The 27,608-nt window shown below is 35.6% G+C and overlaps 1 pseudogene; it reads right to left on the bottom strand.

Annotated features, from left to right (window-relative positions):
- Window positions 1-299: 299 nt before the first annotated feature.
- On the bottom strand, window positions 300-12,417 carry LOC127671655 (vomeronasal type-2 receptor 116-like; annotated as a pseudogene).
- Between the last annotated feature and the right edge of the window lie 15,191 nt (window positions 12,418-27,608).

Here is a 27,608-nt window from a genome sequence, read left to right as displayed (position 1 = left end):
ATCAGGACTGTGTACTTATGAATGAAACCATGTTCCACCAAACTTTGTTAATTAATGCCACAATGGACAGTGCTGTCTAATTTGTAAGCTCAATTTTGTTTATTACTTAAAATTTTTCTATGATTAAATTCTACTTTCATTAAGATAAAGAAAAAATTTATTAATTATCATCTAAAATTTACATACTATGAAAGTTTCAATGAAGCATTTTATCTTTGTACATCTGTACAAAATTTGAATCAGATCTAACTAAAATAACATAACACTTTGGGACAAAGATACACCCTAGCAACCCTGCACTAAAAACCAAGATGGAGAAGACCTCCACAACCACCATGGTCTTACCCCTGGAGCTATGGTAGACAGGGAGGAAGGTGATCCAGACACTGCAGAACACCAGCATGCTGAAAGTTAGGAACTTGGCTTCATTGAATCTGTCAGGAAGGTTCCTAGCCAGGAAAGCCACAGTGAAGCTCCCCAGAGCCAAGGAACCCAAGTATCCCAGGACAACATGGAAGGCAATAACAGAGCCTTTGTTGTAAATAATGACAGTCTTCCCATGTTCAGATTGTATATCTCTGTGAATAAAGGGAGGAGATGTTACCAACCAGATGCCACAGAGAACCAGTTGGATCAGGGTCCAAATGGGAATGACCAAGTTAGGTACTCCTGATGTCAGCATCCCTCTCATTCTTCTCCCTGGAGTAGTAAGCTTGAAAGCCATGACCACAGTTATCATTTTGGCCAACACTGTAGAAACAGCCACTGTGGAAAATACTCCAAATGTTGTTTGCTGAAGGATGCAGGTGGCCTGGTTGGGCTGTCCAATGAAGAGCAAAGAGCAGAAAAAAAAGAACAGTAGAGAGATGAGCAGGATGTAGTTGAGAATGAGATTATTGGCTTTCATAATAGGAGTATCCTTGTACTTCACAAAAGTGACTAGAACTAGAAATGTGATGGCCAAGAAGGACAGAGCAGTGGAGCCTAGAGCAAGCCCAAGTGGATCGTCATAAGCCAGAAATGACACAGCTCTTTGGAGGTAGTGGGTTTGCTTCAAGTTGGCATACTTATCATCTGGACACCTCACTCACTCTTCCTTATCTGCTGGCAAAAACATTTAAACCTTTTAGGATATTATAATTATTTAGTTAATAATTATGTATTTGTATTATTCAGTGGATATATCAATAAATATTTTTGTATTGATCATCTCATCCATTCCTACTTGCTGCAGGGACAACTGAATTAAGATTGCTCACTATTAGCCTATGTCTTGTGGTGAAATAAAACACCATGATAGGGAATGGAATGGAAAAAATATGCATTAAAATAAAGAACAAAAATATGAATTACTATATGCAGGACCTCAGAATTTTTTGCATTCTTCAAACTATACATTCACTATTCACAGACAAGTATAGTGTGAGTATATAGTTATTGATCTCAGTTGAAGAAAAGCATCATGTACTTTTTTTTGCTTTTTGAGTTTGCTATTTTTCTGTATCTCCTATAGAAATCAGAATATACATTTCCTCATACAAGTACTGTTTGCCAAAGAGAATATTTTCATTCTTGATGATCTATGCCTCATAGTTTGTCCTGCATAGTAAAAATCAGTGAGCAGCATATAGTGAGAAAAAAATTATTTTTTGTAGAAGATACTACAAGTTATTTGCTAGGTCCAAAAGAGTATACATTATTTAACAGATTAAGTTCTGAAACATGGAAATTTTAGAAATTCAGGTATCATGTAGTTTTGAAAGAGAAGGATTCCAATTCAGCATTTCTTTCGAAAAGCAAGCATGTACCTGTTTCATTGGAAACCTCATTTTCTGGGCACTGAACACAATCAAAGCAGCAGTCTGCTGTTTCTTTCGGATGAATTTTCCTAAATCCAGCAGTACATGGCACACTACACAAGGAGGTGGAAACCTGAGAAAATATATAAATATTACATAATATGTGTGTAACAGAGAGTATGTGTGTATATATATTTTTATAATGACCCATAGATTGATATGTGGGATATTAACAAATAATGCCATAAATATTCCTGTTATCCAGTATTTCCTAACAATTTCAGGCACATTATTATTTTCGAATTCCCTGCAGTAGACCACATGATTCACAATATTTTCTACATCATGTGAAATTATATATGTGACTTTCAAGTTGTAGCAATTTAAAATATTTCCTTCCTAAATTTATTAATCCAAAAAGCAATGCTTTTGTACCATCAGTTTTTCTCTCATGATTTACAAATTAAAAAAATCGGAATACTGAGGTGTATGAGGAAAGAAGGTAGGGTAAGTCAAGCAAAAGTTTTTTTTTTTTTTTGATGAATATGAAGTGTTATATAAGACTGTCCTAAAAGTAAAGAAGTTTAAAACAAAAACTTGAATCTCCTATCCCTTCACCCCTTCCCCTGCATTTATGAGACTCCTGTTTCATCACTCTAGCATTCCTCTATAGTGGGGCATTGAGCCTGAACAGGACCAAGTGTCTCCCCTCCCAGTGATGCCAGATAAGTCAATCCCCTTCACAACAGGGGACACAAGGAATTGGGATAGTGGGATAATGTGAAATGGATGTAAATAAAATGACATATATATACCTTGATACTGGAAAATATTTCTAATAATGAATTCATGCTATACTTAATTAGGCTATAAATATGTTCTCACAGAATAAGAAAATTCCATGGTATACATAGTTACAAAATTATATATATATATATATATATATATATATATATATATATATATATATATATATATATACACACATATATATTCCTATAGTGTTTGGTGAATAGACATATGGGTGCAACTAAACATGGAATTCAGAGGCCTTTGATCTCTATGACAAGATTTACATGGAGTTTAGAGGTACCAGATTTTGGTTCTTGTAACTGAGCATTGTCTTTTACAAGAGTAGCCACTGGCCTTAACCACAGAGATATTATTTCAGCACCTCATATTTAAAAATATAGATATCTTGAAAACTTCTAAAATGTGTGGTATACGCACCGGAGTACCTCCTGTGGCCAACTCTACATCTTCAGATATGTGAAGTTGTTGCATCTGTGGGATGCAAGGAAAATAGCTTCCTATTTTCACCTTTAATCCAAAGCCTTGTGGAAAATTCCAAATGTTAAAAATGTCATATTCTGCACACTGATTTTCCCTATGATTCATGTTCACCAGTTCTCCAACAGGGTTAGTAAACACCCTGGTCTTCAGCAAGGAAGACACCTAAATGAGATCTATCATCAGATGCTTACATATGTATATCAATAAAGGGAAAGCAAAATTGTTAATTTCCTCTAATTCCTTAATGACTTCCACAAAATACAGTTGTAGTAAAATAGAATATACCTCATTGATAATGAAAATTTTTATAATGTTCCATGTCAATGTTTGATGGTAAAATGTGCTAGAAAAATTATTAGCATATAACAATAACATGATATATGTGAATATGTTTGAGTGTACGTGTTTACATGTTAGTCAAAAATACATTTTTGAAAATGTAGACATGTATGTGCAAATAAAGGGGAATTCTAAATGTGTGTGAGAATAAAGAATGTCGGTTGGCCTTTAATATATAGACAATAAAAATATGAAATAAACTGAAACTTAATAACATATATAGGCTTAATCATTTGTGATTTTGTTAATCATTGTTTTTTAAATGAGTAACTATTAGTTCCAGCATATGTACTGATTCTTGAGAAATTACTCTTTAGAAAAATATTCCAGTCTAGTCATCACTTAAGGCTTCTTTATAAAATCCTTGGCTACTTTTTTAACTTTTGAACTCATTTGATGAAATGTTAAGACATGTTTTCACAAAACTCACTGATATCTTAAAAAATTATTATATCCTATTAAATGTTTTCCTTGTGCATTATATTCACCCACATGAAAAAAAATTAGCGAGTTTTTCAGTTCAGAAACCTATCAACTGAGAGAATACTGTCTAGCAAATATGCATATTTTTCTCTGGATCCATTTAAAAGATCATGTTGATATATCTAAGCATAATGAAATGAAAGAAACTTAACCTTCTGACAGTCAGTAAATATTCCCTTGAATTCTGCTGGTATCTGAGACTCTACTTGTTGAAGAATGAGTTCATGGTAGGTATGGGCCACAGCATAAACAGCATTATACAAATTGTAACCTTCTTCACTCAGTGCCATGTCATATTTGTGCATTGCTGTCCATTCCAATGTGTTGTTGAATTGAAAATGTTCCATTTTATTTCTGTTCTTAGAGATTGAACAATTAAAATAATTCCACCTCAGTATAGACTCAGACATGTTTACTGGGTATTTTCCAGTGTCCAGAGTGTGAATAAAATTCCTAAATTTAGGTATCTCACCTCTGTGGTGTACAAAAATGATAGTCCCATGGAAGAAATCAAGGCTAAATTCCTTTTTATTTGTGATAACATCCCACTGTGAAGTTGTGATCCAGATTCTCTGAGCACCTAAATATTCCCATCTTCTAAAACTGACTTCTAAAGTGGAGTTCATTTCACCATAAATGATAACCACCTTTGCTGAAGATGTCATAATTTGTTTATCATATATCATAACCTTTGTCATGTATGTCTGCATGGTGTCTGGAATCACATTCACAAAAGCTAAACAGAACCCATGCCTTTGCATTTCTTCTCTTATATCTGAGAGAAACTGGATGCCATGGTCATTATCTGAAATGACCAGTCCTATCCAAGTCCATCTAAAATGAAGCATCAAGGCGACCATGCCATGGGACAAATATGTGTCCTTTGTGGCTACCTGGTGGACATAGGGAAACTGGTCATGGTCATTTAAGTTAGGATTAAATGGTCCAAAGAAAACCTAAAGTGTTTAGAAGAGAGGATTAAACATTTACATGAGGAATATGATTATTGAAATATTTGGAATTATATAGAAATGATGTTGCTCTTCTTTCTGAACTCCTAATAAGAATAGTATGAATATACTCTAAATATCATATTTTATTGCTTTTAGATTCTAGACTCTCTGACCAGCCTGAATTTCCTAGAACAGTCTTCCCTGTTTATGCAGTACATATATGATCTGATTATTTAATTCTTAATATATATATAGATAGATATAGATATAGATAGATAGATAAATAGGTAGATAGATATAGATAGATATAGATATAGATAGATAGATAAATAGGTAGATAGATATAGATAGATATAGATATAGATAGAGATAGAGATAGAGATAGAGATAGAGATAGATAGATATAGATATAGATCGATATGTACATACAGTGATATATATATAGTGATATAAAAGTACAATGATATATATAGTGATATATATTTAGTGATATATATTTATATATCACTATATCTATATATAGTGTGTGTGTGACAGACAGAGAGAGAGAGAGAATGTAGTAGTAGTATTAGTAGTAGTAGTAGCACACTCATTAATGCATGCTATCAAATTTTTCTTGTTGACATATGTAAATGGAATTTAATGTTGTTAATTCATTCAGTTTCACACATTCTTACCTTTGGTGGCCCAGAATAAAGTGCCAGTTTTGCAGATGTTTTCCATGATGGCCCAGTAATACTTATATCACAAATTTTATAATTTCCACAGATATTATTTTTAAAATTCATGCTATTGTTTTGTTGTGAATATTCTCTATCCAGAAGTCCCAATGTATCTTGAATTAGACCAACAGTGATGGAGAATACCAAAGACATATTGGGTAAAAGATAAGGATTCTTGTTGATCTCATCAGTAGCAAAAAACATTACCAGAAAAAACTCATAGCAACTTGCAGGTATTCTAAAACAAGGCACAGTGATGATTAAGGGAGATATTTGAAACTTAAAATTACATTTGCAGTAAAGTTTGTACTATGAAACATGCTAAATTTCTAAATAAATGTCTTGAAATAAGCCTCATGAATAAGGGATTTTTAGAACTGAATACAATTTAAGAATCCGTAGTGCACTAATGATATAAAATTGTATATCCATGTAACTTGATAAGTAGTTTGTTGTATCTCTCAATGCCATCCTTAACTAGATTACTGTCCTATTGAATACAACACTATAAAATAATCTTGAATATGTAATTCAATGGATACATTTAAAAAATGTTTTTCTTAAACCACATACAAAATATCAAACATATTCTCATAATTTTTTTATTAAAGGCCATTTTGTACATCAAACATTTTATTAGCATTGTGTATTTTGAGAAGCAAATAATACTTCAAAAAAGAGTTCAACTTTCATATTTCTATAATTACATACCCTGAAAATAGCATCAATTTGTTCTTAATAATATCCATCCATGAGGATCCTTTATCTAATGTTGAGAATTAAATTATTTCAAAAATACATGATACTAAGTGGAAATTATGCATAGGAAAAGAGCATAAAATGTTAAAAACTGAACTAATAAGAAATATATTGCCACCTTCTCAAAAATTAACCTCTTACTTGGACAAACTTCAATAGATACAAGGACAATGAATTAATCTCATGAATTCTATGGGAATACCTCAGATTAAGGCTGTTATTCAATAACAACAAAAAGAACAGAAAGCTCACATACACGTGGAAGCTAAAAATACTATCTTCTCAATAATAAATTGATCAGAGAAAAGATAAAGAAACTAAAGGTTTTTTTTAGAATTCAATGAAAATAAAGGCACAGCTTATCCAAATTATGGAACACAATGAAAGAAATGCTAAGATAAAATCTCATAGCTCTGAGTGCCTCTATAAGGAAAGTAGAGAGATCATGCACTATCAGCTTCACAGCTCATCTGCAATCTCTAGATCAAAAAGAAGAAAATATAACCTAGAGGAGAAGACAGCAGGAAAAAATCAAGCTCAGGGATGAAATCAACCAAGTAGAAAGAAAAAATAACTATGTAAAGAATAAACAAATCTAGGATCTGGTTCTCTGAGAAAATCAAGAAGGTAGATATATATTTAGTCATAGTAACCACAGGGCACCAAGACAGTATCTAAATTAACAAAATCAGGAAAGAAAAGGGAGACATAGCAACAGAAACTGAGAAAATAAAAAAAAAATCCAATTCTACTATAAATGTCTATATTCAACAAAAATAGAAAAAGTGGATTACATTAATTAATTTTATAGACAGACATCATGTATCAAAGTTGAATCAGCACCAGGTAAACCACCTAAAGTGTCCCACATTCCCCAAGGTAATAGTAGCAGTCATTAGAAGCCTCCCAATTACAAAAAGCCAAGTGCTAGACGGTTTTATTGCAGAACTCTATCAGACCTTCAAAGATGATGTATTATAAAACTTTTCATACAATTCCATAAAATAGAAACAGAAGGAGCACTATCCAATACTTTTTTCATGATACCACAATTACACTGATGTCTAAACCACAAAATGATGTAATAATGAAAGAAATCTAATGACAAATTTCCCTAATGAATACCTATGCAAAATGATGCAATAGAATTCCCACAAACCGAATCTAATAACACTTCAATATGATTATCCTAAAGGAACAAGTAGGCTTAATAACAGGGATACAGGGATGGTTCAATATGGGAATACATCAAGATGATTCACAATATAAACAAACAGAAAAGCAACTTGATTATCTTATTGGATGCTGAGAAAGCATTTGAAAAAATTCAAAAACCCTTCATGGTAAAAGTCTTGGAAAGATGAGAAATTCAAGGCACATACCCAAACATAGTAAAAGCAATATACAGCAAGTGAGTAGCCAACATCAAACTAAATGAAAAATTGAAGAAACCTCACTAAAGACAGGGACTAAACAAGGCTGCCCACTCTCTCCATCTCTATTCAGTATAGTACTTGAATGTCTAGCTAGAGGAATTAGACAACCAAACAAGGTGCAAGGGATACATATTAGGAAGGTAGAAGTCGAACTATCATTATTTGTATATTATATGATAATATACTTAAGTGACCTCAAAAATTCCACCAGAGAACTTTTAAAGCCAATAAACAACTTCAGTGAAATGTCTGTATATAAAATTTATTGAAATATATATGACAAGAATTTCAAGTCTCAAAAAAGAAATCATAGAACACCTTAAAAGGTGGAAAGTCTCCCATATTCATATGTTGGCAAGATTAATATAGTAAAATTGGCCATCATGCTGAAAGCAATGTAAAGATTTGATGTAATTACCATCATAAATTCAACTCAATTCGTCATAGTGTTAAAAAGAGTAATTTGCAAATTTTTCTGGAATAACAAAAAACCAAGGATAGAGAAAATTATTCTTAACAATAAAAAATATCTGGGGAAAACACCATCTGTGGTTTACAATGTAATACCTTACACTGTATTACAGAGCAGTACTTATAAAATCTGCATGGTATTAGTAAAGAGATGGGTAGATAGATTAGTAGAACAGTACTGAAGTCACAGAAATAAACACATACACCTATGGTCACTTGATCTTTGATAAAAGAGCTAAAATCATCCATTGAAAAAAAGACAGCATTTTCAAGATATGGTGCTTGTTCTATTGGTGGTCATTATGTAAAAGAATGCAAATCGATTCATTCTTATCTCCCTGTACAAAACCCAAGTCCAAGTGTTTCAAGGACCTACTCGTAAAACAGAATCTAATGGAAGTGGAAATGGGGAAGAAACTTGAACATATAGGCACAGGGGAAATTTTTCTGAACAGAACATCAGTGGCTTATGCTCTAAGATCTCCAATAGACAAATGAGTCCTCATAAAACTGAAAAGCTTCTGTAAGGCATAGGACACTGATAATAGAACAAAACAGCAGCCTACAGATTTGTAAAATTCTTCACCAATCCTACATGAGATAGAGGGTTAATATCCAATACATACAAACAACTCAAGAAGATAAACTCCAGAGAACCAAATAACCCTATTAAAATTAGGTACAGACCCAAATTAATAATTCTTTATGAAGGAATATCGAACAGCCAAGAAGCATCTGAAAAATTCAGCATCCTTATTTATCAATGCAATGCAAATCAAATCATTCATCAGATTTAACCTCACACATGTCTGAATGTCTAAGATCATAAAAGCAGGTGACAGCAGATACAGGGGAGGATGTAGAGAAAGAGGAACACTCCTCCATTGCTGGTGGGATTGCAAGCTGGTACAACCAATCTAGAAATCATTCTGGTGGTTCCTCTGAAAATTGGACATAGTACTACCTGAGGACACAGCTATACAACTCCAGAGCATACACCTAAAATAAGCTTCAACATATAACAAGTACACATGCTTCACTGAGTTTATAGCAGCCTTTTTTATAATAGACAAAGCTGGAAATAAACCAGATGTCCCTCAACAGAGGAATAGATACAGATATTTATTTACATTTACACAATGGTGTACTACACATGTATAAAAAGCAATGACCTCATGAAATTCACAGGGAAATGGGTGTAACTAGAAAATATCATCCTGAGTGAGGTAACCCAGTCACAAAAGTACACAAATGGTATTTGCTTACTGATAAGAGGACATTAGCCAATAGCTCAGAATACCCAAGAAACAATCACAGACCAAATGATGCTCTTGGAGAAGGAAGACCAAAGTGTGGATGCTTCTTCAGTTCTTTCTAAAAGAGGGAATAAAATACTCATGAGAGATAAAGTGTAGAGAAGAGACGGAAGGAAAGGCCATTCATAGTCTGCCCAACCTTGGGATCCATTCCATATAGTCTTGAGATACGTACACTATTGTGGATGCCAAGAAGTGCTGGCTGATAGGAGCCTGATATAACTGTATCCTGAGAAGCTCTGCCAGAGCCTGACAAACACAGAGATGAATGCTCATAGACAACTATTGGATTGAGCATGCGTTCTCCAATGGAAGAGTTAGAGAAAGGACTGAAGGAGCTAAAGGGATGGAAACCGTATAGGAAGAACAACAATATCAGCCAACCAGAGCTCCCAGAGCTCCCAGGGACTAAACAACCAAACAAAGAGAACTCATGGAGGAAACAATGGCTCTGATTGCATGTAAAGCAGAGGATGACATTTTAGGGCATCAATGGGAGGAGAGGACCTTAGTCCTGTGAAGTCCTGATACCCCTGTGTAGTGCCAGGGCAGTGAGGTAGCTGTGGATGGTTGTCGGCAGGAATACCTTCATAAAACCGGGGGTGGAGGAATGAGATAGGGAGTTTCTGGAGGGGAAACAGGAAAAGGGATAACATTTGAAATCCAAATAAAAAGAATATATATATATATATATATATATATATAAGCATTTATGTCATAACATCTAGCATGTTATGACATAAGTGTATTGACACAGTTCATAAATTTGTAACTTTAGACCGTATTATGGCTTATAAAACTGTCACTAATGAAACATATTTTTCGAATGCATATTATATCTGTGTATGTTGCCTAACAATCATTATACTTAAAAATGATTATTTGAGTAACAAGGAAATAAATTATTTTATCAATAAAAATATGTTACAAATATTTAAACAATAAAATTGAGAACGTATATGTTATGAAAATTCTAAGTTCTCATAAAGTGGGAAAATCTATCAATAAAATTTCCATATTTGTAGAACACTATTTTAATATTTTCAAATATTAATATTCATCAAATAGAATTATTATTTTAAATATATTTCATTTAAATGTTTTATCCATTTCAAACTACACAAAAAGATGTAATAAGCCACATATCCAGTTTTTTATTCTTTGGCCTCTTTTCTGCACTTAAAATCCTATCAGATTTCTCGTAAAACTTTAGTGGTCCTCATTCTTTGAGATCTTTTAAGTGATGTCTGAGCACAGTGATCTTCCCTCCATAAGAAATTTGCTCACCTGTCAGAACACATATACAGTTCATCTGTTATTATTACTACCTTGCTTCAGGAATAAAAACACCAAACAAGGTATTTTGGTCAAATTTTCATTTTTAATTGATTGGAGCTAAGTTTTTATTTCTAAACCAGATAAGTGTATTGACACAGTTCATAAATTTGTAACTTTAAACCATATTATGGCTTATAAAACTGTCACTAATGAAAATTTCCACTATTTTTCCAATGGGATGTGGAAAAATCCAGAAAACATCAGAAATGAATTTCATACTAGCCTAACACATAAGAATAATGATGTGATGCACTCTCCCTATCAAAGTGTACAGTGTACTGTGCCTACAAATTGGAAAACATATCCTTTAAATCCCAAAGTCATGAAAATGTAAGAGTAAGAGATGTGATGTGTCTCAGAGACAGAAACGAACAGGAAATCTTGATTCATGAAAGAAAGAAACACCAAGCACTTTGATTAGCTAAAAGGTGAGTTATTTCAACACACATTTCCTTACTATCTGCAGGCACAAATGGCAACATCTCATGCTTAGGATCCCAGGCATTGAGGGCAGCTTCTTCTAAAAACAAAGTACATTTATTTTCCTCGATTTTCTCTAATGCTATACTTATTCAATAGTTAACAGAAAAATTGACCATCTGAAAGTGACAATAAACCTAATCTGTACCTGGGTATTTGTGTAATTGGACCAAAAGATTATTCTGGTAACAGAATATGAAGCCTGGCAATCTTTTCTAACATTCAGTGTCAAATCCAGAATTTCAGGAGGGGCTCATGTAAGGACTATTTTATAAAGCAAATTTTATTTATATTAACAAGTCTTTATTTAATGTTATACTTGTAATCATGTATAGTAAGTAGACCAACACATATACAAATACTTCAGTGAATGAATGTATGCCAAACTGTTGGAGACTCAAATTAGATAAGCATTTTATAAGGCATTTATGAAGGCATTTAGATGTATGGTCATATAGGAATCACTGTCAGGCAATTGGATATAGGCAGGGATGCAGTCTCTTCATATTAAACCCTTGGTAAAGGTAGGAATTGTGAATTCATGGCAGATGAAGAGACATCATTCAATACATGATATGGACAAAAATTCGAAAGAGAGGATCAATAATCATTTTCTAGCACTGAGAACTGGAGCCCAATATATTAAAGCTAAACTAAACAGTGACACATTTGAAACTATTCGACTAGTGATTGGTGCAATAATTAAATTTCAGTGGTTTCTAAAGTTACATGGGGAGGAACAGGACAAAACCCCACAGTTTGTATACACAGCTAAATATTTCCAATTTATGACATTGATTCAGGAAATAGTTAATGACTTACCTAAAATAAATAATATTATTGTACAAATTGTCTTCAATAGGTCCCTCGTGTGTCCAAATGTAGAAACCACGATCATTTCTCAAATCATCCTCATTATCTTCACTATTCTTTATCCTCCAAAAGCAAATGTGTTCTGTCAAACAGCACCAGCTGAGAGAAAACGTCAGAAGGAGAAATGAAATAGAGAAAGCACACAGCTTCTTCATCTCTGCTAGGCTCTCTGATGGAGCAGTTGTGAAATCTGTTTCTTATGCAGACAAGCATCACACAGACTTTTACAATAAAGTGTCTGTTTTAAGGCTGCTGCTCTCTGGAGAGCCACTTACTTATATTCACTGTTCATTTTCATTCATCCTATGTCATGCTCCATGGATACACTGAGAAAATTATGGCCTCAAGCTCTACATCTGAGGTCCAAAAACTTTTGATCAAAACATTTCTGAAAACATGTTTTGGAGATCACGTTCTCCATGCTCAGGTAACATGATGTCATTCATACTTCTGAAAACATGTTTTGAAGGTCATGTTGTCCATCCTCAGGTGCCATGATTTCATTCATGTGCATGGCATAATTCCCCAAAACAATCTTCTCCTGATCAGTTTGGGCCAGAATATGTGTCAATAGCCATATGAATGAACACAATGGATTTCAACAGAACTTCCATAGACAAGAGATTAAAATGTCATAAATGTTCCATATCAGTAACACTTTGAGAAAAATAATGGGACAATATGTCTTTCATTGTCTAGTGTAGGGAAGCACAGTCTCACATGATTTATTGAGCCAGGAGTTGAACATTCTCACTGTTATTCATATACTATCGTGCACTAGTCATGTTTACAAAATGTATTCAAAATTCCTGTGATTCCTGTCATTTGGAGAATATGTCATTATACAAAATCCAAAAATGCTTGGATTTATAAAGATTCAATACTCATATTCTGATATTCTGATATCATATACTGATATTCTGTCTAATATCAGTACTTGTTCAGACTTTCACTGATTTATAATGCTTATCAACTGCCTGATAATCAATCCCAGGCAGTCAGCACCATTGGAATAAACATTTCTTTGTTGATGTTTTTTTCACGCCTCAGAACTTCAGATCTCTGAAGAAGGAAATCAATGAAGATCTCAGAAAATGGAAAAACCTTCCATGCTCGTGGTTTGGCAGGATTAATATAGTTAAAATGGCCATCCTGCCAAAGGCAATCTACGGATTCAATGCTATTCCCATAAAAATCCCAACCCAGTTCTTCATAGAGCTAGAAAGAGCAATTCTCAAATTCATCTGGAATAACAAAAAATCCAGGATAGCTAAAACTACCTCAACAGTAAAAGAACTTCAGGGGGATTCAATATCCCAGACTTTAAACTCTACTACAGAGAAATAGTGATAAAAACTGCATGGTATTGGTACAATATCAGGCAAGCGGATCAATGGAATAGGATTGAAGACCCAGAAATGAACCAACACACCTATGGTCACTTGGTCTTTGACAAAGGAGCTGAAAGCATCCAGTGGAAAAAAGTCTTTTCAACAAATGGTGCTGGTTCAATTAGAGGTCAGCATGCAGAAGAATGCACATCAATCCATTCTTATCTCCTTGTACCAAGCTCAACTCCAAATGGATCAAGGACCTCCACATAAAACCTGACACACTGAAACTAATCGAAAAGAAACTGGGGAAGGACATGGGCACAGGGGAAAAGTTCCTGAATAGAACACCAATAGCTTATGCTCTAAGATCAAGAATTGACAAATGGGACCTCATAAAACTACAAAGTTTCTGTAAGGCAAAGGACACCGTCAAAAGGACAAAACGTCAACCAACAGACTGGGAAAGGATCTTCACCAATCCTAAATCCGACAGAAGGCTAATATCTAATATATACAAAGAACTCAAGAAAGTAGAACCCAGAGAAACAAATAACCCTATTAAAAATTTGGGTACGGAGCTAAACAAAGAATTTTCACATGAAGAACTTCGGAGAGCTTAGAAACACCTTAAGAAATGTTCAACATCATTAATCATTAGGGAAATGCAAATCAAAACAACCCTGAGATTTCACCTCACACCAGTCAGAATGGCTAAGGTCAAAAACTCAGGAGACAGCAGGTGTTGGCGAGGAGGTGGAGAAAGAGGAACACTCCTCCACTGCTGGTGGGATTGCAAGATGGTACAACCACTTTGGAAATCAGTGTGGCGGTTCCTCAGAAAACTGGGCATGTCACTTCCTGAGGACCCTGTTATACCACTACTGGGCATATATCCAGAGGATTCTTCAGCATGCAATAAGGACACATGCTCAACTATGTTCATAGCAGCCCTATTTGTAGTAGCCAGAAGCTGGAAAGAACCTAAGTGTCCTTCAATGGAGGAATGGATACAAAAAATGTGGTATATTTACACAATGGAGTACTATTCAGCCATTAGAAACAATGAATTCATGAAATTCTTAGACAAATTAATGGAGCTGGAGAACATCATACTAAGTGAGGTAACCCAGTCTCAAAAGAACAATCATGGTATGCACTCACTGATAAGTGGATATTAGCCTAGAAACTTTGAATACCCAGGACATAATCCACAAATTAAATGATGTCCATAAAGAATGGAGGAGTGGCCTCTGGTTCAGGAAAGACTCGGTGCAAGAGTATAGGGGAATTCCAGAACAGGGAAGTGGGAAGGGGTTGATGGAAGAATAGGGGGACGGAAGAGGGCTTATGGGACTTGTGGGGAGTGGGGACCCAGAAAAGGGAAAATCATTTGCAATGTAAATAAAAAAAGAATAAAAAGAAGTTTGAGAACAATTTCATACATTTTTCTCAAAGAAATGAAATAATTTGCATGCCATTTCTGAGAGAGTTGTATTGCTAATGTTTGTGTATACCTTATATTTTTCATCCATGGCTAGTTGGTGTTTGTTTTGAAACAGTCCTATCTTGGATTACATTGCAAAAACTAAAAAGTATGTCTGCTATACCAATTGATGTAACTTGTTTAGATTACTATGAATGATACAGATGTACCTTTGAATTTGATTTATATTTTTTGAACTACATTATTTTTGGCCCATAATATATATGCCAAATTAAATGGAATCTTTAACTCCATTTTTGAAATGGTTGGTATGTCACTGGCTTATAATATAATCTTGCTATGGAGTTTATTGTACCATCTCAGTTAATATGAATAAAAATTTGCTTAATACTTTGGTTGAATTATGACTTTGTAAATTCGAATATTTTTCAGTATTTTCCAGATTTGTATATTGGGAAACTTGAGTGCCTTGGTACTGTGAGAGTCTATACTTTTTGCATACTGGTTGGTAAGACCATGTCAAATGAATTGGGAATGTGTGTGGAGGCTGACTCTTCACTCCATTGTGACTACTATGAAAATAACATCCTGGACTGTGGCAGTCTTTTAGAATTCGCTTGCTGCACATGAGCATTGGACTTGGATCCATACTATATTCATTATAGTCAGACTAAAGGTCATATATAAAAGTCCTTCAATAAACTTGAATTTAGTTTCTCCAAGATTGAGAGGTGAGAATCCATGTTGTTAACTACAGAGACATCCTCCGTGTCCTTGGATCACAAATAGTATTTCTTGACATTTCTTTTCTTTCTTCCTTAAGCTTATGTTATTGATTTGACATGGCGGAAAGAAGGCACACCAGACTCCATTGGATCCTTCTTGATTATCAAGAAAGTCTTTGTTTTTTTTCTTTTTCCTTTAAGTTAAAAGTTTGGATTGCAGTCTTAAGATATTCCCTATTGTACTTTATGAGTATATAAAATAAAATGTTCTTCCATGTTTCACAAATAATATTCCATTGCTTCAGTTCAGTTTGTGGTCCCTTTATTTTGTGTTGGAATCAGATATGTGATTCCATGTTGTGTTGTGTGGAACATAAGATAGACTCTATCCCATTTGCATTTCATAGAATAATCTCTAAAGTATTGGTACTGTATTTTCATTAAGTGTTGGATATCATTTATTAGTAAAACCTTTGTGTCCTGTTTGCTTTCTATTAATCAGATACTGATTTTGATTTCTTAAATCACTTTAAACAAGGTTTTATATGGCACACAAATATGATTTCTTTAAAGCATTGAAGCAGCTTTGAGTATCTGCATTCATGAATGGAAAGAGTTCATCTTTCATGAATGAGATATGCAATAGCAAAGATCTTATTAATTAATCACAGATATCTAAAAGGCAATGTGATATTTATTGTACGTCCATGCACCAGTAAACATAACTTCAGTTTCTTCATTATAAAGAACTTCTCAGACAATTCTAATTGTCATGATTTATGTAGAATCTTTAACTTAATCAAATGAAACTAAATATAGCTTAATTACAAATAGAATTTTTAACACAATGCATCATTGTAGGGGAGTGCCAGGACAGAATTGTGAGGGGGTGATTATGGATTGAGTGGCGAAAAGAGGGCTTATGGGACATATGAGGAGGGGGGAGCCGGGAAAGGGGAAAGCATTTGGAATGTAAAAAAGGAATATAGAAATTTAAAAAAAGTTTTAAAGGCCAAAAAGAAAACCCCACAATGAATCAGAATTGGTATGAAATATTACTTCAGTAACACTTAAAATGCATAGCTGTGCAGGCTTGCTATGATGATTCTTTCAAGTTGTACCCTTATAACATTTAACTCAAAAAACTCAGCTTATAATACAGTGTCCTATATTTCATTCCAACCTTCATTGTCCCATATACTGAACCATACTCACATGGAATACCAAAAACAAATATGTACTTGCAGACATGAACCCAGCATGGCTGTCCTCTGAGAGGCAAGATCAGCGACTGACTGGGACAGATACAGATACTCACAGCCAACTATGGGACTCAGGTCATGGATCCCTGTGGAGAGTTAGAGGAAGGATGGTAGAAGCTGTAGGAGACTTCAGTCCCTTAAGAAGACAAACAGTATCAAGTAACCCAGACACCTGGGGGGTCAGAGAGACAAAGCCATCAACTGAGGAGCACACATGGGCTGTGCATGGTCCCAGGAACATATGTAGCAAAGGATGGCATTGTCTGTACACAGTGGGAGACTATACAAGTTTTTTGTGGTTGTTCTTTTTTTTTGAGGCAGGATTTTTTAATTTTATTTCACAAGAAAGGGTATCTCTGTGTAGCACTGTCTGTCCTGGAACTCACTCTGTAGACCAGACTGGACTTGAACTTAAAAATCTGCCTGCCTCTGCCTCCCAAGTGCTAGGATTATAGGCATGTGCCACCACCACCTGTCTAACCCTAAAATTTTATCTGTATAATTTTACATGGTAATTTTCAATCTTATCATGTTTTTGTATATATTTATTCAATTTTGTCACATTTTCCATGTAAATCTTCTATTTTATCACAAAATATTTCTATTCCGTTTTCAATAAATTTAAAAATGTTTTTATGTCCATCATTTTATCTGTATAATTTTCCATAAAATTTGTCAGTTTTAATGTGCATTTCTATAAATTTCATTTGCTTGAAATATTATTCTTGTATCTTCAAGTTTATCAGAAAAATGCTTCTATTCCTTTTTTCAGTTAATTTAGCAGTGTTTTTATGTCTATAATTTTATTTGTATAATTTTCCATGAGGATTGTTAACTTTACCGTATTTTTCTATACAGTTCTTTAATTCCCTGTCTCAGAAAAACCAAATCCAAAATCCCGAAAAAAAAAAAAAGGGATAAAAATATTTCTTGATTAATCGAAAGTCACATTATAAATATTTACTGACAAAATTAGAGGTTTAAATGAAAAATATTTCTGGTAAAATTGAAGATATATATAGAAAGACATTAAATTACACAATTTAACAGAAATTGTATAAATAAAATTGTAGACATAAAAAGGTTCCAAATTAATTGAAGAAAACAATAATATTTTCTAATGAAATTGAAGATTTACATGGCAAATATTTCTGATCAAATTGAAGAAATAAATACAAAAACATGTTAAAACTGACAATTTTCATGGAAAATTATACAGATAAATTGGTAGACATAAAAAGATAGCTAAAGCAATTGAAAAGGAAAGTAGAATTGCTTTGTGATAAAATTGAAGATTTACATGGAAAATATGACAAAACTGAAGAAGTATATAGAAAAACATATTTAAATTTAAGATTTTCATGAAAAATTATACTCATAAAATTGAAGACATAAACAACCTTACTAAATTAACTGAAAGTGGAATTAGAAATATTTTGCATCAAAATTGAAGATTTACATGGAAATGTTTTGGTTAAGAATGAAGAAATATGTAGAAAGTATGTAAAATTCAATAATTAAGAGAAAATATTACAGTTAAATTGTTTGATATAAAACTTTGGAAAATAATTAAATATAAATTATAAACTTTTTTTTATAAAACTGAAGATTTTCATGGAAAATGTTTCTGATGAAATTGAAGAAATATATAGAAAAATATTAAAATTGAGAATTTTCCTGTAAGATAATATAGATTAATTGGTTGACTTAAATGTTTATAAATAAATAAAAGGAGGAAGTTTACATATTTTCTGATAAAACTGAAGATACATGGAAATATTTCAGATAAAAGTGTAGAAGTATATAGAGAATCCTGTTAAAATTGATGATTTTCATGGAAAATTATCCATTTCATGGATAAAATGGTAGGCATACAACTATTGCTAAGTCATTTGAGAAAAGAAGTAGAAATATTTATTGAAAAAATTGAAGATTTACTTGGAAAGTATTTTGATAAAATTGAAGAATTATATAGAAAATCATGTAACTTAATGATTTTCATGGTCAATAATACTGATCAATTGGTTGACACACACACAAAAAAACTTTTCTAAGTTAATTGACAGTGGATTCTAAACCCTTTCTGATAAACCTGAGATTGAAGGGGAAAATATTTCTTATAAGTTGAAATATATACAAAAATATTAAAATAGAAAATTATATTGGACATTGTTATGGATAAATTTGTTGACTTAAAAACATTTCTAATTTAATCGAAGGAGAAATGATCCACATTTTCTGATAAAACTGAAGATATATGGAAACCATTTCTGATAAAATTGATGAATATTTTGTGTCCATCAGTTCTTTGCTTGCACACGTCGTGTGAGGGTATTGAACCCCCTGGAACTGGAGTGTAGACAACTGTGAGCTGCCGTACGGGTGCTGGTAATTGATCCTGATCTATTATTATTATTATTATCATCATCATCATCATCATCATCATCATCATCATCATCATTGGTAGGTCAGCCAATCCTCTAACCACTGAGCCGTCTCTTCAATCACAACACCTGAGTTCTTGTAGTTGTAGCAACACAGAGAAACCATCAGTCATCTATAAATCCATTCAAATTAGTGATACAAACCTTCAATCCTGTACCTGGGAGGCTGAGGCAGGGGGATCTCCAAGTTGGAGGCCAGCCTGGTCTACAGAGGAAGTTCCAGGACAGCCAGGGCTTCACAGAGAAACCCTGCTGTGAAAAGCCAAATAAACAAACAAAATAATCTGCTTTCTAAGTCAGGCTGAGTGAGAGCTCACACCTACAATCCTAACAGATGAGGCTTAGATAGTACAACATAGCCTGGACTACATCGTGAGTTCCTGGACAGGCTGAATAAGAGACCCTTTCTCAAAAAACCTGGACACCAGGGCTCAGCAGTCAAAACTAGAGTGAATCACTGTTGCTTCTAACCCCAGCTCTACAAAACTATGACCCCTCTAGCATCCTTGGGCCCCTGCATTCCAATATAGCACATACTAAAAATTCGAGAATTAATAATAATAATAATAATAATAATGTAAAACATTAAAAAATAAATAACAATAAGAACAATAGCTCCTCACGCATTTGCTGCACAGCCTGCTGACCAGAGTCTGACCTGGGGACGAAGGTAAAAGGATGGAACTGACTTCCAAAAGCAGGGAGTGCTGCGGCCTGTGTGACGCCATGCAGGCTACAATCAACAACCACCAACACACCAGGAAAGGGTCCACATCCTGTGAGGACGTGCACTAGGATGGCAGCCATGCCTTTCCCGCAGGCTGTGTGTGTGTGGCACGTGTCTATGGGACCTGCATACATGGAGCATGTACGGAGATGCAAGGACACACTGCACACTTTTCTCATTCTCCATTTAAGACTGGACACAGTTTGTCAGTTTTGTGCCACGCAACTCTTACCTGCTGAACCTTCGTGCTAGTCTTTCTCCTTTATAATTTGTATCATAATCATCATCATTATTATTTATTTTTATTTTTATTATTATTTAATTTTTAGGCAGAGCCTCACTATATAGCTCTGGTTTTTCTGGATCTTTCTGGTTTCAAACTCACCGAGATCATCCTTATACAGCCCAAGGCAGTTAGAATGTTTAATCCCCCTGCCTTAGTTTCCTATGAGGATCATGGGCACTTGCCTTTAATCACAGCATTCTTGAGACGGAGGCAGATAGATCTATGGTCTCCATAATGAGTTCCAGGACAGACAGTCCCACATAGACTCTGTCTCAAAAAATAAAATAAAACAAAACAAAACAAAAAAGTAATCTCTATAGTCCTAACAAGTATTTTTGAGCATTGACTATGAACCAGGAGCTATTGTGTTCTCCTAAGATTACCATTTATTTATTATTTAAGAAAGTCCTACTGGTAGACAGGAATCATATTTTTCCATACATTTTGATTTAGGGATTCATGTTCCCTGAATCCGCTTTCAGATGTGGTTCTCAAGGATACTTTATACACAGCCTCAAACCACAGAGGCCATTCCTTCTATGAAACCCTTTCAGCTCAGTGATAAGGTGTGGACAGAGCAGGGTCATAGGTCATGAGATTCCTAGTTCAGAGACCATTAAAGATCAAGCAGGAGGCTCGCAGGAAGGTTAGGCAGTATGAACCACAAGTTTTCAGCAAGGAAGATTCACTACAATGTGGTGTGTAGACTCTGCATTGGCTTGCCACACAGCCAGGCCCCAGGCTGCCCTTCTTCAGTTTTAAGAGGCCCTGTAGTCCTGGCTGTTGGCATTTTGTCTAAGCTCTGCCCCACATTGACCTGGCACCAGCCTGGTGTGGCAACTCACTCTAAAAGGGGCTGCTTGCCCCCTCCTCACACTCTTCTCTTCTCCTGCTCTCGCTCCCTTACCCTCTCCCTCCCCTCTCTCCCCATTTCCCTCCCCTCTTTCTCCATGTTCTCATGACCATCCTCTTCCTCTTCCTCCTCCTCCTCTTCTTCCTCCTTTCTGTCTGTCTGTCTCTGTCTCTGCCTGTCTCTGTATCTGCCTTTCTCTCTCTCTCTACTCCATCAACTCCCTTCCCCGTGCCCTAAATAAACTCTATTCTGTACTATACCATCCTGTGGCTGGTCCTTCAGGGGAAAGTGGTGCCTCAGCATGGCAGAGGCACCCCCTTCCCCCACACCATACTGCACCTTCCCCAAGCACATCCTTGACTTCCTTTTACAAAACACAACACTGACAGCCCTACTCAGAGATATGAAGAAGTCAACAGTTGGAGTCACTTTGAGGGAAATAGCAGATGTTGAGACCATTTTTTGCTCATGGTGGGATTGTCATCTGGGAGACCCATGTCACCTACATAGTCATTAGGGAGCCACGCTTCCCTGGCAGGCTGCCACCAGACGTTTCCTCGACCCACGAGTCAGTTCTTGAGTCCTTGCCCTTGTTCTCCTCTGTGGGGTGGAAGCAATCCTCCTATGCTACAAAGCAATTTGCCCCTCCCAGACCAAGGGGAGAAACTGAGGTAAAGCTTATGAAGAGCTTTGATCTATGTGGAACAAAGCCACTTGGCAGCCTTATTAATTACAGTAATGAAGGAAAATACTACCCCTGGTGAGGAGGGAAATGACAGGGGAGCAAGAAGCAGAATATGTAGGAGTATCTAGCCCTGGTTTGTACCCACCCAGCCCCTTAACATTTTAATGTCTATTTTGTCAGGCACAGTGCCCCAATACATTTAAGATCTGGTGGGAAAGCTAGTACATGCACAAATTCCAATAAATAGATTTTAGAAATATAAAATATAAAATATTTTTAAATATAAATACCTATTACATTCTGAGAAAATGATTTAATATACTCTTAAAGGCAAGACAGAGGACCCCAGTGTCTAGATAATTAGATCAAGCTTCAAAGCCACCATGATGTTTAACCTCAATTGTCTACTTGAAAAGATCTAGAGTGGCCAGGGGTGTTGTGATCATAAAAAGAGAAAGAGGCAAGAGAATTTGTTCTAATGGCAGTGTAGGGGAAGGGGTGCCTCACTGGCCCATGCCAATGCATCCCTTCCTCCTGACGTTACCAGACACAAGATTGTATAGTACAGAATAGAGTTTATTCAGGGCATGGAGTGGGGAGTTAAGAGGCTATTATAGGCAGAGAAAGGCAGAGAGATAGAGAGAGTACAGAAGCAGAGAATGGACATGACCATGTGGAGAGAGGGGGGAGGGGAGAGAAAGGGAAGGAAGCACAAGGAGTGGCAAGAGGGAAGCTGAGATTGAGAGAATAAGAGAGGGCAGAGGGGCAAGCAGCCCCTGTGATCTGGATTAAACATGTTCTCCTGACAAGAGTATTTTGTCAAAGCAACAGCAGTGATTAAGAAACTTGTGAATTGACCTTTATCCAATCAAAGCCACTATGAGAGGTAATGTGTTTTTTTAATAAATTAAATTTTTATTAGATATTTTCTTTATTTATATATCAAATGCTATCCCCTTTTCTAGTTTTCCCTCTGAAGACCCTCTATCCCACCCCCACTCCCCGTGCTCACTAACCTACCCACTCCTGCTTCTCTGGCCTGGTATTGCCCTACCCTGGCACAATGAGCCTTCCTGGGTCTAACATCCTATCCTCTCATGGATGTGAGACCAGGCCATCCTCTGCTACCCATGTGGCTAGAGCCATGTGTTCCTCCATGTGCACTATTTGGTTGGTGGTTAAGTCCCTGGGAGCTCTGGGGGTGCTGGTTATTTTATGTTGTTGTTTTGCCTATGGGGCTGCAAACCCCTTCAGCCCCTTTGGTCCTTTCTTTAGCTCCTCCATTGGGGACCCTGTGCTCAGTCCAATGGTTAGAGTAGAGCATCTCCTTCTGTGTTTGTCAGGCACTGGCAGAGCCTCTCAGGAGACAGCTATATCAGGCTGCTGTCAGTAAGCACTTGTTGGCGTCCACAATAGTGTCTAGGTTTGGTATATGAGCTGGTTACTAACCACAATTTGCTTGCATTAACCCATACTGGGATTGTAACACCATCGAAGGTAAGAGGCCTTTTGTCCACTGTCCATCTCTGCTGGCAGGTCTCAAGGTGGCAAAAATATGGATCAAAAATTTGGCTGGAGTGTATGATATTAGGCAGAGAGAAAATAAAAGCCCTACAGATTTTTTTAGACAGGGTCATGGAGCTATTTTTGACAATGCACACCCATGGACACTGAATCACCAGAAGCAAAAGCACCAGTGACTTGAGCTTGTGTCAATCAGTGAATATAAGCTATGAAGACAAAGCCCCAGAGGGTGGAGTAGTTAGGAAAGAGTTGCCTAAGAGATTTAAGGATCGTGGCAAAGTATTTAATGGAGGACAGACTGCAGAGGAGACGCAGATAAGAGGACAGAAGCAACAGACTGGAGACCTGGCAAAGACCCTGTTTGCAGCTAACGCCAAATCAGAAGACCATAAGTGATGCCTAAAAAGGATTGCCTCAATAAAGGGGATAAGGGGGACCTAATAATCAAAAGCAACCCGACCACAAGACCAGGGTTACCCTAAAAGTAAAATGGAAACTCACAAGTATTTGTTGTAATATTCAACATTCTCTCTTGCTAAAACCTACAAATAGAGTCTCTTCATCAGTTTATAAATTAATTCCCAGTGGGTACAGAAACAAAACAAAAATGCAGGATGTCTTAGATACCTTGAAAAATTCTGAGAGTTTAAACCTCCACAAAAAAAGAAAATGCAGGGTGGTGGTGTGTACACCTTTAATCTCAGCACTTGGGAGGCAGAGTCAGGCGGTTTTCTGAGTTCGAGGCCAGCCTGGTCTACAGAGTGAGTTCCAGGACACCTAGCACTATACAGAGAAACCCTGTCTCCAAGAAAAAAAAAGCCTTACTTTGCCAACTTCAGGTGAACTTTGTAGACCTGGTGGAATGAATACTCAGATGAGGGGTCCTCCTGTCATTAGCCAATGGCCAATGTGTCACTAATTGGCAGAAGCTAGCCCCATACTGTTTACACTTCAGTGCATGAATAACCTCCTGGTTAAAGATGATGGCAGAATGACTCATTACCAGCCTCTCTCCTTATATGCCTCCAGCATACCTTCTCAACTGCCTTGCTGATGGAGCCTGACCTCACTGGATGGGCCTCTGTATGACTGTTCAGACAGATGCAGGGGTCATGGAGTTCACCAATGGCATCCACCTCATTCAGTAAGCTGGAGCAATGGTGTTGTCAAATAACAAGATCATATGGGCAGAACCACACCTGGCAAGAATGTCAGCCCAGAAAGCTGAACTGGCAGCTCAGAAAAAGTCGTTAGAGCTAAGAAAAGACATTAAAGTTATTAAAGCCACATCCTATGGTGTACCGACCACTTGCTGTGACAGTGATGGTCACTGCCGGCCATTGAACGTGTACTTCCTCTTAAAGTGAGGCACTTCCTGTAATTCACACTCACTTCCAATTGTAGTCAATCACTTCCTGTCATATCGCAGCCCCTTCTGGGTGTGGCACGGACACTTGCTTTTCTTCAAATGGTCACTTCCAGTGCTGATGTGTCTGATTCCTGTGGGTTCATAGCCTTAGGCATGCCCTCCTCATTGTGGTAAGGTTATCTTTTACCCAGGGTCAAGACACAGGTGGCTGCTGTGCCATTGCTACCTCTCATAACCATGGGGCCATTTATAAGGAGAGGAGCCATTTATAAGAATGGACTAAACTCCATCCAAGATAGCAACAAGACAGCCTCATGGGTGGCCCCTAGAAATTGCGCTCCTCATGTCCTTGATTGCACCAGGACACCCCACACTCCCTGATCAGACAAACGATGTGATAAGGGCCAAAATCCTGTTGATGTCTCAGTGTTGTAAGAGATGAGGGAGGACAGCTAACTGACTACTAATTGTCTGAGAGAAAATGGGTCTACACAGAAATAAAAGAAGAAATTAGAAACTTTCTAGAGTTCAATGGAAAGGAATATGTAACATGCACAATCTCATGGAACACAAAGAAAATAAAAGTGGAGCTAAAAAGAAAGTTCTCAACAAAAAATGCATACATAAAAAAAAAAAACTGGAGAGCTTTCATGCTGGTAATTTAAAGGCTACAACAGAAAGAATTGAGGGAGCAAAGAAAACAAGGAGGAGACACCAAGAAATTCTCACTTTGGGAGCTGAAACCAATAAAATAGGAATAGAAGGAGAATTAGTGAAACACATAGTTGGTCTTTTGAGCCTTTTATTGGACAAGATTCATGAACTCTTATTAAAATATAAGGAATATTCAAATTAATGAAAGCTAAAATGAAATGAGGACAAAATAACACGCAATGAAGAAATCTACAGACTGGCAAAGACATAGATTTAAAAAGGGTGCCCTCCACCAAACTGGAAATTACAAAAGAAATGGAAAATTTCTTCAATAGGTTTCACTTATCAAAATTAAATGAAATTAACAAAAACAACTTAAACAGACATAAACACCTAGGAAAACAGAATCCACTACATATAAGCCACCAATATGAGCCCAAGGTCATGAGTTTTATGGTAGAGTCCTACCAGACATTCAAAGAGGATTTAACAACAATACTTCTCAGTGTTTTCAACAACAGAGAAACAAAAGAAATATTAGCCAATTTATTTTCTGTACACATGTTTACTCATATAACTAGTCAGTAAAAACTGAGCAATAAAAGAGATTTGCGGAGCAAGATTCCTTAAAGAAACAGGTGCAAAAAATACTTAATAAACAAAACAAATAAAAAAAACACATCAAAAGATCATCCACCATGATCATTGAAGAAGGCATTATTCTAGAAACACAGTGATGGATTAACATAATGGAATTAATTTGCAAGGAAAAGCAAGAACTGATCATCTTATGAGATGACAATATTTAACACTATTTTATGATAAAATTCTTTGAGTGATTAAGGATACAAGGGACATGCCTAAACATAAAATTAACGGGAGAGAAATTCAAATTAATTCCACTAATTCCCAAACTAGACATTCTCTCTATATCTATCAATTCATTATATTATGTAATTGTTTAGCTAGAGCAATAAAAATGATGGAGAGGAAGGTAATATACATTATAGAGGAGGAAGTAAAATTATCTTTCTTTACAGATGATATAATTTGCATAAGTGAACCAAAACTTCACAAAGGCAATTGCTAGAGCTGATGAACACTGTCATCAAAGTTGTTGGATACAGATTAACTAAAAAAAATGGAAAATAATGACCTTTGTACGTAGAAATGAGTTTGCAAATGTAAATAAAATAGAGAGATATCATAAAATTTGAATTGATTGTTGACAGTTGTCATTTTTATTCTACAGAATAACCTTGAGTAACTCCAAAAAGGTGTGTTGACTAAGAACTTAACAAAATCTTTTAGTCACAGATTACTTTTGGTATTCTTGTAGGTTCTCAAATCTGTGATATGGAAAGAATTTAATCGAGTAATTAAATGCTAAAGATTTTACCCTTGTATAAATATACTTGAAAGTAGAAAACATTAACACATTGACTATGTTTATGAGTTTTCTCTACATTATGAATTTTTCTTATGGTTTCTAAGACTACAGCTACATGCAAAGTCTTTCATTACCAAATTGCATATTCATAGCATTCTTTCCATCATTCATAGATAACTGTTGTGAAAATGTTGTATCACATTTGATTATATTCATAAGATGTCTCTTCAATATGTGTTTTGTTATATATTTAAATATGACTATGTTATACAAATGTTGGGAATAGGCAAAAGAAACTTACTCTAAGGACTTTCTTTTTGTTGCTAATGTACATTTCATCATAAAATTAATCTAAGTTCAAGTCCCATGTCATAAGGGACCTGCATACTTAATAGTATCTGGCAAGCTTTCATCATTTGTTTTGTTCCCCAAAACATAATGACTGTTTCTAAGCATAATTTTTGTAATCAATGTTTTATTCCTCAAAATTAAATGCCGGTTCCTAACTACAAAATAAGCAGTGGCTATGATAGGCTAAATCATAAAACCTACATTCTGTATCATTTCACATTGAGTAACAACGCAAGAAAATCCTGATTGGTGGGAAATGTAGCTGTAACTTACCATGGATGCTTGTGGTTTTCCGGTT

Source organism: Apodemus sylvaticus, chromosome 21 (genome assembly GCF_947179515.1).
Source record: "Apodemus sylvaticus chromosome 21, mApoSyl1.1, whole genome shotgun sequence".
Taxonomy (NCBI): domain Eukaryota; kingdom Metazoa; phylum Chordata; class Mammalia; order Rodentia; family Muridae; genus Apodemus; species Apodemus sylvaticus.
Note: the sequence above shows the minus strand (reverse complement) of the source record. Positions and strands in the feature narration are given on the sequence as shown.